We start from the raw sequence: 16,182 nt of genomic DNA, 5'->3' as shown, positions 1-16,182 counted from the left end.
GCTTAAGAGAGAGGAATGGAACAAATGGATGATGGATGAAATCCAATGGATTCACACCTAAGGGAGCTTTAAAACGACCTACAATCAAACAAGTGTGTCAGCAGATAAAACAGTTGTTATTGTTAAGTCTTTCTAGAAGTGCAGGCATAAGTAAAGCTTTCGATGACAGTGAAGTCCATCGTATATATGAAGAATAGAACGATAACAATGAAGAGGAGGAGGAGGAGGAGGAGGAAGAAGAAGAAGAATGTTCAGATGACGATTTTCAGGAATTTTAGTTCGGTTTCATAAACGGAGATTTTTTTTTTTTTTGTCTGGTTTTGCAATATAATAACAAAAATTTTAGTGTAAAAAAAAAAAAGCTTAAAAATTACGGTACATCTTTTAGTTCGTAGTGTCTTATAATCCATAGCGCCAAAATGATGTTTCTCAGGCAGGTGGTATCAGCATCTGGTATCCATCTGTTCAAGAACTTGGAGGCTTTATGGAGCATTCCAAAGCCAACCAATGACCAGCAGTTACGAAGATTTTTTGGAATAATAAACTTTTGTAGACACCTTATACCGGGTGCAGTGGGAGTGCAGGCACTGCTTGCAGAGGCACTAGCAGATACTAACAGAAAGGGCAAGCAGCCCGTATCAAGTACTCCAATTGTGCAGCAGGCTTTTGAAAAGATAAGGGCTAGCTTACAAAGAGCACTACTGTTGTCTCACCCAGTTCACATTCCACTGCTGGTGATTGTCGTAGACTCCAGGCAGTTTGCTATTGGTACAGAACTCCTTCAAAATGTGGAGGGCAGTTATAAGTCTTTACGGTATTTTTCCGGATAGCTATCGTAAACACAGGCTAAGTGTAGTGTGTATGGTTGGGAATTACTGCCCGTTCATGAGGCCATACAACACTTCTGGATATATGTGGAAGCTCAGCCTTTATGGACTACACCAATCATAAGCTGATCATGTTTGCTTTCCAAGAAATGAAAGAGAGGTGTTCTCAGCAGTTTCACCAACTATAGTTTTTCAGGCAATTTATTGCTGGTATAAGGCATATTAAAGCACAATTTCTGCAACAATAAATTATGACCAATTGAGAACGGAACAAGCCACAAACAAACAGCTACAGCAGTTGTTGCAGTGCAACTCAACATCCCTTAAGCTCAAGCAAGTTTGTTTGCTAGGCAGGAAAAACCTAATTTGGTGCAATGTTCCCAAGAAACAGACTACACCATTTGTGACTTAGTCATTGTGAAAGTCAGTTTTTGACAGTGTCCAAAACCTTGCACATCTGTGAACATCACGCTCAAGCTAATGGTGGAGAAATTTATATGGCCAGGTATGAAGAAAGATTGCTACAACTGCAATGTTGTGCAATATTGTCTCTGTTTCAAATAGTGCAGTTCATGACATAAATTCATGGCTTGTAGAAAGTAAACTAACACTAAATCACAGTAAGACTCAGATTTTACTGTTTTTAACACATGATTCAACAAAAATAATTTCACAGAATGGGCATACGATAAGTAAATCGAACAGTTCAAATTTTTAGGTGTTCAGATAGATAGTAAAGTGTTGTGGAAAACCCACATCGAGGATCTTGTTCAAAGACATAACACTGCTATTTTTACTATTCGAACGGTATCTGAAGTAAGTGATAGTTCAACATTAAGACTAGTCTACTTATTTTCATTCGGTTATGTTGTATGGTATCATATTTTGGGGTAACTCTTCCCATTCTCAAAGGATATTTTTGGCTCAGAAACGGGCAGTTCGGGCAATAAGTGGTGTAAGTTTGCGAACCCCTTTTTGACCCCTGTTGACTAGTCTCAATATATGTATTCTTTACTGTCATTTCTTGTTAATAATTTCACCTTATTCCCAAGAATTAGGAACTTTCACTCAGTTAATACTAGGTAGAAACTCAATCTGCATTTCGATCGCACTTCCTAGACTCTTGTGCAGAAAGGTGTGCAGTATACTGCTGCATCCATATTCAAGTAAACTACCACAAGAATTCAAAAATCTTAGCAGTAATCCATGCACTTTCAAATTGAAACTAAAGAGTTTCCTCATGGGTCACTCCTTTTATTCCTTGAAAAATTAAGCCGATTCCTATGTTATATCATTGATTGCATTTACTTAAACTGATGGCTTGTCTTTTTTTGGATTCATAAACATTTTATTTTATATGTTATTACTTTTATGTTGTAATTTCATGTTCTGACACATTCCCTGACCTTGGGGATTTGCTCCTCAAAACTAGAAATGCAAAATAAAATAAAAATAAATACTTGATAATACCTGGATCTTTTACTTTTAATGGCTGCTGTACAACCCAAACCATCTGGATCCTCCCTTCCACTACCAGTTTTTCTGCACTGAGAGTTAACCTTACAACACATTTTGCACTCTCAAAATTATTCCAGTGTCAACCTACAGTAAACTACTGTCCCCATGCCCTCCGTACCACAGTTTCTGCCCTCTCTGTCCTGTCATTTCATCCCTATTTATACCCTCTCACTCTCATTATGTGTCACCCTCTGTAACGCACCCACCTATCTTTCCCATTCCCTGCTCCTCTCCTTTTATGTCCTCCTACCCCACACTTCCTTGCCTCATGGCCTCCCGATGCTGACCCTAGTCGTCTTGTCATGCCTCCATCCAGTTCCTACATGTTCTGCCGGACAGTGCTCATTGCTGCCCCACCCATACCCTGCTATCCCTCTCCCCCCCCACCCCCCCCCCCCCCCCACCCCGTCAAAACCTCTACTTTTGTTCAGTGAGACAGTTACATTCTGGTCCAAGCTGCCGGTGATGGGGTCATGCTTGCATGAGATATGCTTACTCTTATGAAGATTGTGTGTGTTTTCTCTTCTGAAGAAGGCTTGGGCCGAAAGCTAATGTGTAACAATGTGTAGCAGTCTGCCCTTTTCCTAAAATTTTTTCATTAGTACCATCATTTGTGTCTGTATAATACTACCCTGTGCTCCACCATGTGTTAAGTCAATAAGTAAGTCCCATAATTGATAGTATCTAATTACCTGCTTATTGCTAAATAGATTCACAAGAATAGTGACACCTTTCTACCTAGAGCATTTGTCTTACACTTCACAGAGTTAATTATATCCAATAGGCCCTTTTGGAGTGAACCACTGTTGAATTCAGACAGACTAAGCATTGATATTAGCTTTGATTTTAGAATGATTAAATGAACTCCTGTGATATGATGAACCTGGATGTATTACTGTAACATATTAAGGTTGTATTTATTTGCACAAAATTTAGGCCAGATTTATCAGTCCTCATTCAGTGCCCTAAATGGCAAAAATTTTGCCATTTCACATTATTATGGAAACTTTCAGAACAGAGCAGGAGCATCTAGAGGAACTTTGGCTCAAGTTTAAAAGAATAGTTCACCATACGCTGGATAGACGTGTATCCATTAGAATAGTTCATAATGGGAGGGAACCTCCATGGTGTACAGTCACTATCAAACAAACTTCTAAAGAAACAGAGATTGCTGCATAATAGGTTTAGGTCTAAACAATGCGTAAGGCTATAGATAGAGTGTGCTGAATGAAATGTGTTTGGCTGTCAAGAGAGCAGCATGTGATGCCTTCGATAACTGCCATAGCAGAATATTGTCAAGTGATCTTTCACAGAACCCAAAGAAATGCTGGTCATATGTAAAGGCTGCTTAACTCTGTTTACAAATGTTCCTTTACAAAGGAAAACCCAGGAGAACTGCCACAATTTAGTCCCCGTACCACTGAAAAGTTGAATGAAATAAGTATAAATATCAAGGGTGTTAAGAAACAGCTAAAATTGTTAAAATTGAACAAAGCTTCAGGATCCGATGGAATCCCTGTCAGATTCCATATTGAATTTGCAGATGAGTTAGCCCCTCTTGTAACTATAATCTGTCATTGGTCCCTCGAACAAAAACCCACGCCCAGTTCTTGGAAAAACGCACTGCTCACACCCGTCTACAAGAAAGGGTAGTAGAAGTGATCCACAAAACTACTGTCCAAGATCCTTGACATTAATTTGTTGTTGAATCTTAAAACGTGTTCTGAGCTCAAACATAATAAGGTATCTTGAACAGAATGACCTCCTCACTGCCAACCAGCATGGATCCGAAAACATCGATCATGTGAAACCCAACTCGCACTTTTCTCAGAGGACATACTGTAAGCTTTGGATCAAGACAATCAAGTAGATGCTGTACTTCTTGACTTATGAAAGGCGTTTGACTCAATACCACACCTATGCTTTATGTCAAAAGTACGATCATATGGGGTATCAAATGAAATTTGTGACTGGATTTAGGGCTTTTTGGTAGGGAGGACTCTTCTTTTTCTTCCATTGGCACTACATCCTGGGATGAAACTTGGCCTCCTCAATAATTTCCTGCCAATCCTCTCTGGATTTCGTCGTGGACCTCCAGCTTGGCAGCGTCCTCTCCAACCTCATTGCTCCATCTCAACCTAGGTCGTCCTCTTGCTCTTCTTCCTATAGGTTCACTGCAGCAAGATTTCCTTGTGGTATCTGTCTTATCGAGTCGCATTACATGTCCAGCCCATTTCAGTCTACACAGCTTTATGAACTTGAACTTGCCCATATCATCCTCATAGCAGTCATAAAGTTTGTCATTCCTTCACCATTACAAGGTCCCATTTTCATATACAGGTCCAAAAATCCTCCTCAGTATACTTCTTTCATGTGATCTCAGTTTGTTTTCACCCTGCTTTGTAATTGTCCATGTTTCTGAGCCATAAGTAAGTACTGGGCGTATTAGCATTTTGTAAAGTTGGCACTTGGTCTTTCGTGATAGAAGCTTGGATTTAAAATGTCGCAACAGTCCAAAGTTGCATTGGGTAGAAGCATTTATGCGAGCCATAATTTCAGTAAAGGTGGTGCCATTAGCTTCTATCTTTGAGCCCAGATAGGTGAAACATTCCACTCACTCAAATGTCATTCCACCAAGGGTTATTGCAGGCTGTAAGCGTTGGTTAGTGCCATTATACATATACTTCATCTTTCCTTCATTAATTCTCAGGCTCATCTTTTCTGCAGTCAGTTTTAGAGCTGAAAATGCACTTTGTAGATCTCTAAGTGTTCTGCTCATTAAATCCAAGTCATCTTCATATCTCAGCAATTGTATAGACTTATAGTAGATAGTACCTCTTTTCTGAATACCTGATTCGTGTACCACTTTTTCAAGTGCCAGGTTGAAAAGTAAGCAGGAAAGCCAATCTCCTTGCCTTAACACAGTTTGAATGGGAAACTGAGGTAATAGCCTGGACTGCACTCAAACAGTACACTGGGCTACTTTAGGGTGACCTGTATTAAATGCACCAATTTTCCAGGCACTCAAAATTCCCACATTGCCTCATAAAGTTTGGCCCTGTGTATTGTCATATGTAGATTTAAAGTCAATGAAAAATTGGTGCACACCAACATTGAATTTATTGGTCTTTTCTACTATTTGTTGAAGAGTAAATACTTGGTTTACAGATGACTTTCCTGGTCTCAACCCGCATCGATAGCTTCCAGTAATTTCTTCTGCAATAGGTGAAAGTCTACTAAACAGGATATTTCATAATACTTTATATGTAATATTTAAGAGTGTTATGCCTCTGTAGTTGCTGCATTCAAATAGATCTCCTTTCTCAAGCACCAGGCACACTATCCCTACATTCCATTCTTCTGGCTAGATCCTACAATTTAGCTCAACTCCTGGCAATTGCTTTGTTCACTTCTCCTTGGGAATGGAGAGATACTGTGGCATTATCTTCTGGAGGGACTGGGACATCTTCAATAGGGGACTCTGAAGCATCCAACAGTTCACTGAAATACTCTACCCAATGCTCCAATACCTCTTGATCCTGTCAGTAGTGTCCCATTTTTGCTTTTACACAGGTTGATGCACAGCTTAAATGCTTTTCTTTCACTGTTTGGTTGAAGGTCAGCTGATCAGGGCTACACCATGTTACTTTATGAATCCTTCTGTGTGGGAACGTAGTGCTACCTACAGCCATGTTATGTGACAGTGCAAACTGAATGAATGTGTGGCCATTGTCATTTGTGTATTCATGGAGGCTGTGCTTTCCTACTGCTGTGAGGTAATTGTCTTCTTTAGCAATCTGTGCATTGAGGTCTCCAATAATTATTTTAGTGTGATGCACAGGGCATCTGTCTAAGTTCTCTCGAAGTTCTCAAAGAAGGTGTCTTTATCCTGGTCACCTAATACTTGTGTTGGTGTATGTACATTGGTCAATGAGTAGTTTGAGGATCGGGACTTCAATTTCATATGTGAGAGTCTAGATGTTATTCCAATGAATCCACTCACTAGGTGCTTAAATTTTTGTCTTACCATGAACCCTGTACCAAATTCATGGTGGCTCTCTGAATCATTGTAGAAAATTATCCAGTTTTCCATATCAAGCACTTGTGTCCAGTCCATCGCATTACCTGTAGGGCAAGTATGCATGCCTTGGTTTTATCGAGTTGTTCTAGCACTGACCTCAGGGTCCCCACCCTGTATAGCAATTGTATGTTTCAGTTTCCAATAAAAACATCATTTTTTTTGTTTTTGTTTGCCTTTAATAGTGCCATGTTGTCATCCATAAATCCATCCAACTTATTTACTTTGAGGTTTCTGAACAAGAATTTTTTTTATAGGAAGGGGTTGTTAGCCACTTGCCCAACCCCCAAATTGGAGGACCAGGATTTATATGAGGTTTATTCCTTTAGGGAAGCTGGCTTCACTACACCTATGCAGCCCTCCCTGCCCTATGTTGTGGGACACACTTTGTCTGGCTCCTTTGTCAAGACCACTCTGGCTCTACTGCTGACACAGCTCTTGACTTCATCGTAGGTGCAAACCATCCTGCCCAGCATTGAAGGTGCCTTCGATAAGGTAGTGTCCCTTGGGGGGGTTGGTAGGGAGGATGCAACATATTATCTTGGATAGTGTGTCATCGTCAGATGTGGAAGTAACTTCAGATGCACTCCAGGGAAGTGTGTTGGGATCCTTGCTGTTCATGTTGTATATTAATGTCCTTGCAGACAGTAATAACAGTAAAATTGAGCTTTTCGCGGGTGATGTAGTTATCTGTAATGAACTATTGTCTGAAATAGGCTACATAAATATCCAGTCAGATGTTGATAAGATTTCAGAGTGGTTTGGAGATTGGCAACTTGCCTTAAATGTTCAAAAATGTTAAATTTTGCACTTCACAAAACAAAATAAATGTAGTGTGCCATGACTATAATATCAATGAGTTGTCGTTGAATTGGGCAACTCATACAGGTATCTGTGTGTAACACTTTGTAGGGATATGAAAGGGAATGGGAAATATACTTCAACCCCTTATGTATTGCTCAGCTAGGGATCATGAAGATGAGATTAGAATGATTACTGCACAACCAAGGCAGTCAATCAATCATTCTTCCTGTGCTCCATATGTGAATGGAACAGGCAGAAACCCTAATAACTGGTACATCAGAATGTACCCTCTGCAAGCAGCTCATGGTGGGTTGCAGAGTGTAGATGTAGATGTTGGTACTGTGTAAGACAGTAATTAATGAAAAGTTTATGGAAGCTGCACGAAACAACACAATTGTTTATGCACAAATGTATTATTTGTTAAAGTAAATAAATTTGTTTTTTCACTCATTCAGAGATGATCTTACTATCTTCTAGAATTCGTCGTCATAATACAATGAAAATAAATAGCTCAGAAATAAACATACACACAGACTATATAAGTATGCTTTAAGAGGAATTGATTGGCTTTGACCTTGATGAATGAATGATCCCAGCATTTGACTGGAGTAGTTTAGGAAAGCCATGGTAAATGTAAATCAGGATGGCCGGACAGAACAAGCTCCTTCCTCCAAAATGTGTGGTCAATGTCTTAACAACTGTACTTCCTCATTCATTTGAACCCTTGTTCTTTGATATAAACACAGTTTTACTCTTCATCAAGGACCTCTGTTGATGACTCGGGAACCACATAGTTTCTGGTATACCCCTTGCTCTAAATCCGATCCATTCAGAACATGAATAGTGTGTCATCACAAGATATTAGCTGTTACAATCTGATAATAAATCTGTGAGAGTCCATGCACATGACATTCCTTTTGCCAGTGTCTGTGTGTCCATTCCATGTTAACTGACAATTAGTATTCATCCCTAAAAACCTTATGCTTGTTATATTATCTGTAAATTTACTACCTATGCTTAATGTGATAGAATTGTGTTCCGTGATTATGCTGAAGTACGTACTGTTTGTTTTCTTGATTTTTGGTGTTAATTTATTACAAACTGCCCAGTTGTGTGGAAAAGTTTCATTTGCTTTCCCTAATAGGAGTTCTGGTGTTTTATCAGTGATTATGGTGTTGCTGTCATCAGCAAAGTGAACTTTTGCTCCATATCTTATACTGTGGTTATAATTAAAGCGCAACTCTTCACAGGGGTCCAGTGTGGGCTGTAATTATTGTATGTCAGCGGAACTTGGTAGGAACGTCAATGAATTAATGTGGAACCAATTTACACTGGAAAAAAATTAGTTCCAATTTTGGCCACCAGGTGCAAATCTGGTGCTTTGATGCAAGAAAGGCATATAGAAATGTTTCTGTGTGTAATGGATTAGGAACGGAACATGGGGAGAAAAGGTCAAACAAGTGAGAGAGGCATAATGTTGATGTTATTATTAACCATTATGGCTTGTGAAACGCCAGCATGGATGTCATACTGTCATACAAACAGTGTACAGTGCCAGATTTTCACCTGATGGTCAAAATTGGAACTAATTTTTGTTCGTGCTTAAATCGGTTCTGCATGAACACATCAGAGTATCTACCAAGTTCTGCTGTCGTATGATAATTACAGCCCACACTGGGTCACCGTGAGTAGCTGCACTTCAGCCATAGCCACCTGGTATATTAAAAACAATTCAGTCTAATACACTACCCAGCGGAACACCTTTGCTCATGTGTTTTTTGTCTGACAATTGTGTCACTAAAAATTGAACACACAGGTGTGTGAACTATCTCTGCCAACAAAATTTATATTGGCTAAACTTCCTTTCCAGGAGACACCACCTTAAAATAGTACTGTCCATGTGGGCAGAGAGGTTTCAGTTTTCATACGACAGTAAGGGGTGTGCTGGCAGTAGCATCGCTACTGGTGGTGTCTCCCAAGCCAAGGTCTTTGTCAGTGAACCAGACGAAGTTTGTTTCACGATGCCCTATCTTCCTAGTCCCTGTCCTTCATCCTTTCACATTTTTAAGAAGAGGGGAGATGAATCTTGACAGCTGTAGAGAAAGCAATTCATCTAGGGGGAGGCTACCTCAGTATCAGAAACCCTGTTCCTGCAGGTTGTTAATTGGTGGTTACTTGTTAATGGTAAACAAACCACAAGGAAGCCTCAGAATATGAGAATACAAAATAGACGAAAAGTGTTTGAACAAGATATTCAATTTGGAACATGGAATATTTGTGGTTTATATAAAACAGGTGTCTGAAACAGCCTAGTCAAGGAGGTCGAAAGATATAGGGTGGATTTATTTGCTTTACAGAAAGTTCATTAAGTTCATTTGGGGGGGGGGGGGGAGGAGGGGGGGGGGGGGGACGACACTGGTACCCTTGATGTCAAAAAGTATACAATCTTTTATGGAAGCTGTGAGACAGGGTACAAACAGGATATGAGATTTTGTGTAAGGATCTAGCTGGTAATGTATCTGGGTTTCTGTCAGTGACCCCTACAGTTGCAGCATTTCCAATAGATGTGAAGATACATAAAGTGTCATTTGTGAACTGCCATGTACCCACAGAAGGAAGCACATGTCAACTGAAAGATGAATTCTGTGCGGAACTGGAGGTTGTCAGGGAAGCCATCCCCAAAAGAAAATGTAAAGCCCTATTGGGCGATATGAATGCTAGAGTGGGAAGAGAAGATGTATTCCATTCAACAACTAGAATACATGGTTTACAGGAATCCAGCAATGATGATGGCATTATGTTCTTAACCTATGGCATTATGTTCTTAACCTTTGCAACCTCAAATGGGATGAAACTTTTTGGCAGACTAAAACTGTGTGCTGGACCGAGACTTGAACTCGGGACCTTTGCCTTTCGTGGGCAAGTGCTCTACCAACTGAGTTACCCAAGCATGACTCATGCCCCTTCCTCACAGTGTTACTTCTGCCAGCACACAGTTTTAACCTGCCAGGAAGTTTCATATCAGCACACACTCCGCTGCAGAGTGAAAATCTCGTTCTCAACAGGGATGTTCATTAGCAGCGCTAAATTTCCAAAGGAAGAATGTACATAAAGGAACTTGGGTGTTGCCAGATGGTAAAGCAGTTAATCGTATAGCTCACATTGCTGTTGGCATCAAAGCAAAGAACTGAGTGGTGGATGTGGAGACAGCATGGGGTGCAGAGAGTGTGTGTGTGTGTGTGTGTGTGTGTGTGTGTGTGTGTGTGTGTGTGTGTGTGTGTGTGTGTGTGTGCGTGTGCGTGTGTGTGACCACTTCCTAGTAAAAATATGGCCTGAAGTACAACCCATAGCAAGAGTTAGAAACAGTCGTAAGAAAGTAATGTGCTACCATGTTAATGCACTCAGCAAGATAGATACCAGGTGTTTCATACTGTGGTAATGCTGATAAACTGAATATCTAAATTGTTGAGGAATGTAAGGACAAACGTTACTTGTTGATACATTGCACCATAATAATCTTCCACCAGGGGTTTCTTGATGTTTAAACTTCAATGAGGTATGAGGATTAGAGTGAATTTTCTCAACTTCATCAGTTACTTGAACATCTGCTGTCTTCTCATAATAAATTGCTACTAATACTCCCAGTTTGGATAGGTTGTCAGTCACACTAGTTTCTTTTCCAGAAATGTGTGTAGGGTCTGTTGCAAATTGTGATATGAATTGCACGTGAAATGAATGAGCATATGGCATCGTTGGCCGGGAGGCCCCATCTGGGGAAGTTTGGCCGCCAAGTGCAAGTCTTATTTCAGTCAGCACCACATGGAGTGAGTTGCGTGCTGGTGATGAGGATGAAATAATTATGAGGACAACACAATACCCAGTCCCCGAGCGGAGATAATCTCCAACCCGGCCGGGAATCAAACCCGGGCCCGCTTGCTTGGGAGGCGAGCACGTTACCACCCAGCTAAGTAGGCGGGCGCGAATTGCAGGTGAAACAGTTGCATAGGGATTGCCTCGTCATTCCTTGCTTAAAAGCTTTCATCACTGGAGCTTGGTTAGTATACACTGCAAATGAACATCCTTCAAGGAGGTTCTTGAAATACCTTATTGCCATGTATTTTGAATATTTCTTCTGGGATGGCAAGAACTTTTTGGAGTAGAAATCAGTTGGTGTCCATATTCTTTATTTTTTTCTGTTTCAGCGCTGTACTGGATGCAAAAATCTGAAGTATCTACAAACAATGAAAGATCATCGTTTACGTCTGGGAATGTTAAAAGGGGTGCATTTGCAAGATCCATTTTGCTCTTCTCAACCTGATTTACTGCATCTTCTGTCCACTGTATGCTTCTTTTGTTATTTTTCAAGTAATCATTTAGACTAGCTTGACATTCTGTGGCATGTTTCAAATGCATTTGGTGAAAATTCAGTACGCCAAGAAACTATGTAATGTTGACACAGTCGCCGGCCATTGTGGCCGAGCGGTTCTAGGCACTTCAGTCTGGAACAGCACGACCGCTATGGTCGCAGGTTTGAATCCTGCCTCGGGCATGGATGTGTGTGATGTCAGGTAGTTCTAAGCACTAGGGGACTGATGACCTCCGATGTTAAGTCCGATAGTGCTCAGAGCCATTTTAACCATTTTTTGTTGACACAGTCCCTGGAAGTTTGAAATTAGTTATTATTTGTACTCATTTTGGGTCTGGTTTGGTATCTTCTACAGTTATTACATGACCTAAAAAGTTAATTTGTTGAACTCCACACACACAGATTTTGCAACATTAATCCTCGAATCAAAATTGTTCACTTGTTCAAACAGGATACTTAAATGTTGAGTTTGTTCTTTTGGAGACCTAGAAGCCATCAGTATATCACCTAAATATGCTAAACAAGTCCAAAGGGTGTGATCACAGTACTCTTTTCCTTATCATATCCAGCTACTGGGATTTTGTAATATGCTTTGAGGAGATTGGCTTTAGAGGCTATTTTCTTGCTCATGAGGATGAAATTTACATAATTTATGTGAGGAATTGGATAGTGGTCAGGAAAAGTCCAGTAATTAAGACATTAGTTGTCTCCACAAATGTGCCACTGACCTTCCAGCTTTTCTACCACGCGCAGAGGACTAGTCCACGGACTTTAAAGGGGCAAATTTTTTTATGATTCATTAGGAACTGAAATTCTTGTTTAGCCAAATTTAGTTTATATGGATCTAATGTGCAGGCCTTTTAGTACATTGGCGGCCCACAGCTGATTGCAGTATGGTGTTTATCATCATGCTTAATTTCTACTGGCATAAGGGTAGGTTTTGTTTGGTCAGAAAACGTTTTAAGTTGTTCAGAATATTTACAATTAGCATGGAGTGAAGTAACAGATTAAGACAAATCAATTGCACACTGTAGTGCAGCCACATGAAACTGAGTATTATTGTCATAATAATTTTCTTTTCAGATCTCTTAATAAGCCAAACTGATAAAGAAAGTCTGCACTGATTATAAGTTTTGTTGTGTTGGCCACAATGAAAGGCAACTCAAAAGTACATTTTAAACCTAAATCAAGATTCAGTAACTTTGATCTATGAGTTTTAATCTTGGAACCATTTGGAGCATAAAGTTTGTGGCCTCTTTAACTTTATCCTGGGACATATACAGGGTGTTACAAAAAGGTACAGCCAAACTTTCAGGAAACATTCCTCACACACAAATAAAGAAAAGATGTTATGTGAACATGTGTCCGGAAACGCTTAATTTCCATGTTACAGCTCATTTTAGTTTCGTCAGTATGTACTGTACTTTCTCGATTCACCGCCAGTTGGCCCAATTGAAGGAAGGTAATGTTGACTTCGGTGCTTGTGCTGACATGCGACTCATTGCTCTACAGTACTAGCATCAAGCACATCAGTACGTAGCATCAACAGCTTAGTGTTCATCACCAACGTGGTTTTGCAGTCAGTGCAATGTTTACAAATGCGGAGTTGGCAGATGCCCATTTGATGTATGGATTAGCATGGGGCAATAGCCGTGGCGCGGTACGTTTGTATCGAGACAGATTTCCAGAATGAAGGTGTCCTGACAGGAAGACGTTCGAAGCAATTGATCGGCGTCTTAGGGAGCACGAAACATTCCAGCCTATGACTCGCGACTGGGGAAGACCTAGAACGACGAGGACACCTGCAATGGACGAGGCAATTCTTCGTGCAGTTGGCGATAACCCTAATGTCAGCGTCAGAGAAGTTGCTGCTGTACAAGGTAATGTTGACCACGTCATTGTATGGAGAGTGCTATGGGAGAACCAGTTATTTCCGTACCATGTACAGCGTGTGCAGGCACTATCAGCAGCTGATTGCCCTCCACGGGTACACTTCTGCGAATGGTTCATCCAACAATGTGTCAATCCTTATTTCAGTGCAAATGTTCTCTTTATGGATGAGGCTTCATTCCAACGTGATCAAATTGTAAATTTTCACAATCAACATGTGTGGGCTGACGAGAATCCGCACGCAATTGTGCAATCACGTCATCAACACAGATTTTCTGTGAACGTTTGGGCAGGCATTGTTGGGGACGATGGAGCACCTGCACATTTCAGTCGAAGTGTTTGTACGCTTCTCAACAACAGATTCGGTGACCGATGGATTGGTAGAGGTGGACCAATTCCATGGTCTCCACGCTCTCCTGACCTCAACCCTCTTGACTTTCATTTATGGGGGCATTTTAAAGCTGTTGTCTACACAACCCCGGTATCAAATGTAGAGACTCTTCGTGCTCATATTGTGGACGGCTGTGATACAATACGCCATTCTCCAGGGCTGCATCAGCACATCAGGGATTCCATGCGACAGAGGGTGGATGCATATATCCTCGCTAATAGAGGACATTTTGAACATTTCCTGTAACAAAGTGTTTGAAGTCACGCTGGTATGTTCTGTTGCGTGTGTTTCCATTCCATGATTAATGTGATTTGAAGAGAAGTAATAAAATGAGCTCTAACATGGAAAGTAAGCGTTTCCGGACGCATGTCCACATAACATATTTTCTTTCTTTGTGTGTGAGGAATGTTTCCTGAAAGTTTGGTCGTACCTTTTTGTAACACCCTGTATAGTGGAAATATCATAATTACTGTCAGCCAGGAAACTCAACCCAGAAGTTTTATCTCTAACAAATAGTTGATATCACAACATCAAAAATAATCAATTTTTGGCAATATAATGTAATTTGATAGATAAAAAATCTAAGTGACGGCAGGAGAACACACACAGGAAAAGGTTTGACTTTTGCAAGCTTTCAGAGCCAGTGGCTCTTCAGCAGAAGAATTGAAGGGAACGGAAGAGAGGTGAAGGAAAAGGACTGCGGAGATTTAGGAAAGGGGGTACAGTTAGGAAAAGTCACCCGAACCCCAGGTCAGAGGAGACTTACCAGAAAGAACGAGAAGGAAAGACTCTGCAAGAGAGTGAAGCTTGGAGTGTGAGAAATGGTGGGAGTTGCAAAAACGAAAGACAGAGGGTGGAAAAAGACTGATAAATGGAAGAAAAAAAGGAAAATTTGGAAAAATCAGAAAATCTCCTACAAAAATTGTGAGAACTGACAATGGTTAACAAGAGGCAATGAGTGGGCAAGAATTTCTCGTCTGAAGAGTGGTCTATATGATACAAAAAAAAGGTTAGAAAAGAAAAAAATTGATAGGGAAACTTTTGAAAGGAGACAAAATTTTAAAAACTGGGCAAACAGAAAGAGAAAGTCATAGGAGAGAAGGTTTCGTTTCATCCCGTCCGGTAAGTCTCCTGTAACCCAGGATTCTGGTTTACATTTCTGAACAGTACCCATTTTTCTAAACCTCCCCAGTCCTTTTCCTTCATCCCTCTTCCATCCCCTTCAACTCTTCTGCTTTAAGGAGGAACCACTGGTGCCGAAAGCTTGCATAAGTTAAATCTTTTTCTGTGTGTGTGAGTGTGTGTGTGTGTGTGTGTGTGTGTGTGTGTGTGTGTTTGTGTGTGTATGTTTTCTCCTGCAACTGCTTGGTGAGTAGATTTTTTATCCATCAGTTACTTTAAACAGTTGGTGTTGGTGGCCTGGGATACCACTGCAACAGAGCACCAGCCGCTACTGTGTCTGCCGATTGGAGTTTCCCTCATTTCTCCATAGAAAAGTTTGGACTCAGTTCTCAAGTCTGCAGTTTGAGCTGTATCAGAATTAAAATAGCAGTACTTTCCTGAATTACTGTATCTCAGCCTGCTGCAGCCTCTGCTGTGAGAACATCATCACGACTTGGCACTGTTGCTCCTCAGATCTGGATTTTTGGATTTCGGTTTCAATCTACTCGATCCTTACCAGAAGATCTTTCGCTGATACAGAGTAATCATGTGCTACAGGGGCATTGAAAATGATTGAAGTTCCTGAGTGCTTCACATTTACATCATCCTATCAGCCATTTCTACTAGTTTGTTCACATTTTCTTTGGAAATTATTAAAATATTTCGGGTGCTGGCAGGAAGTTTGTCTACCCAGACAGTCTCTAAAACTTTACCTGGAACATTCAATTCTCCATAACCCTTCATTTTCCAAAGTAATTGACAGGTTTCAGATCAGTAACATTTAATTTACTAACTAGTTTCTTAATTTGACATTATTCACTTTCCTTAAAAGTGATTAACAGTCTTTCCTTAGCTAACGAATATTTGTTGCTTGTGTCACTTTTCGTGAGACCCCATATATTTTCGAAAAATTTGGACACTTAACTGTGCCAACAAAATAACTGAATTTGGTCGCTCCAATCTGTATTCCCATGATTGTGAATTGTGCTTCAGCCTGACAAAATCATATATCAGGCTTTTCAGTCCAGAATTGAAAAAGCTTCTCTCTAACTTTGTCCACTTCTATTTTTGTATCATTTTTTGGGATATTGCTGTCCCCTCTATCTGGCATCATATTTGTTTCTTGTTTGGATCATATCAGAGTCTT

At 40.4% G+C, this 16,182-nt stretch overlaps 1 protein-coding gene across 2 annotated transcripts in view; it reads left to right on the top strand.

The window, feature by feature from the left end:
- The window catches only part of LOC124715438 (zinc finger protein 62 homolog), a 116,818-nt gene that overhangs the window by 28,195 nt on the left and 72,441 nt on the right, over positions 1 to 16,182 (top strand). The gene's annotated exons all lie outside the window — the stretch shown is intronic.

Source organism: Schistocerca piceifrons, chromosome 1, assembly GCF_021461385.2.
Source record: "Schistocerca piceifrons isolate TAMUIC-IGC-003096 chromosome 1, iqSchPice1.1, whole genome shotgun sequence".
In the NCBI taxonomy this organism is placed as follows: Eukaryota; Metazoa; Arthropoda; class Insecta; order Orthoptera; family Acrididae; genus Schistocerca; species Schistocerca piceifrons.
Note: the sequence above shows the minus strand (reverse complement) of the source record. Positions and strands in the feature narration are given on the sequence as shown.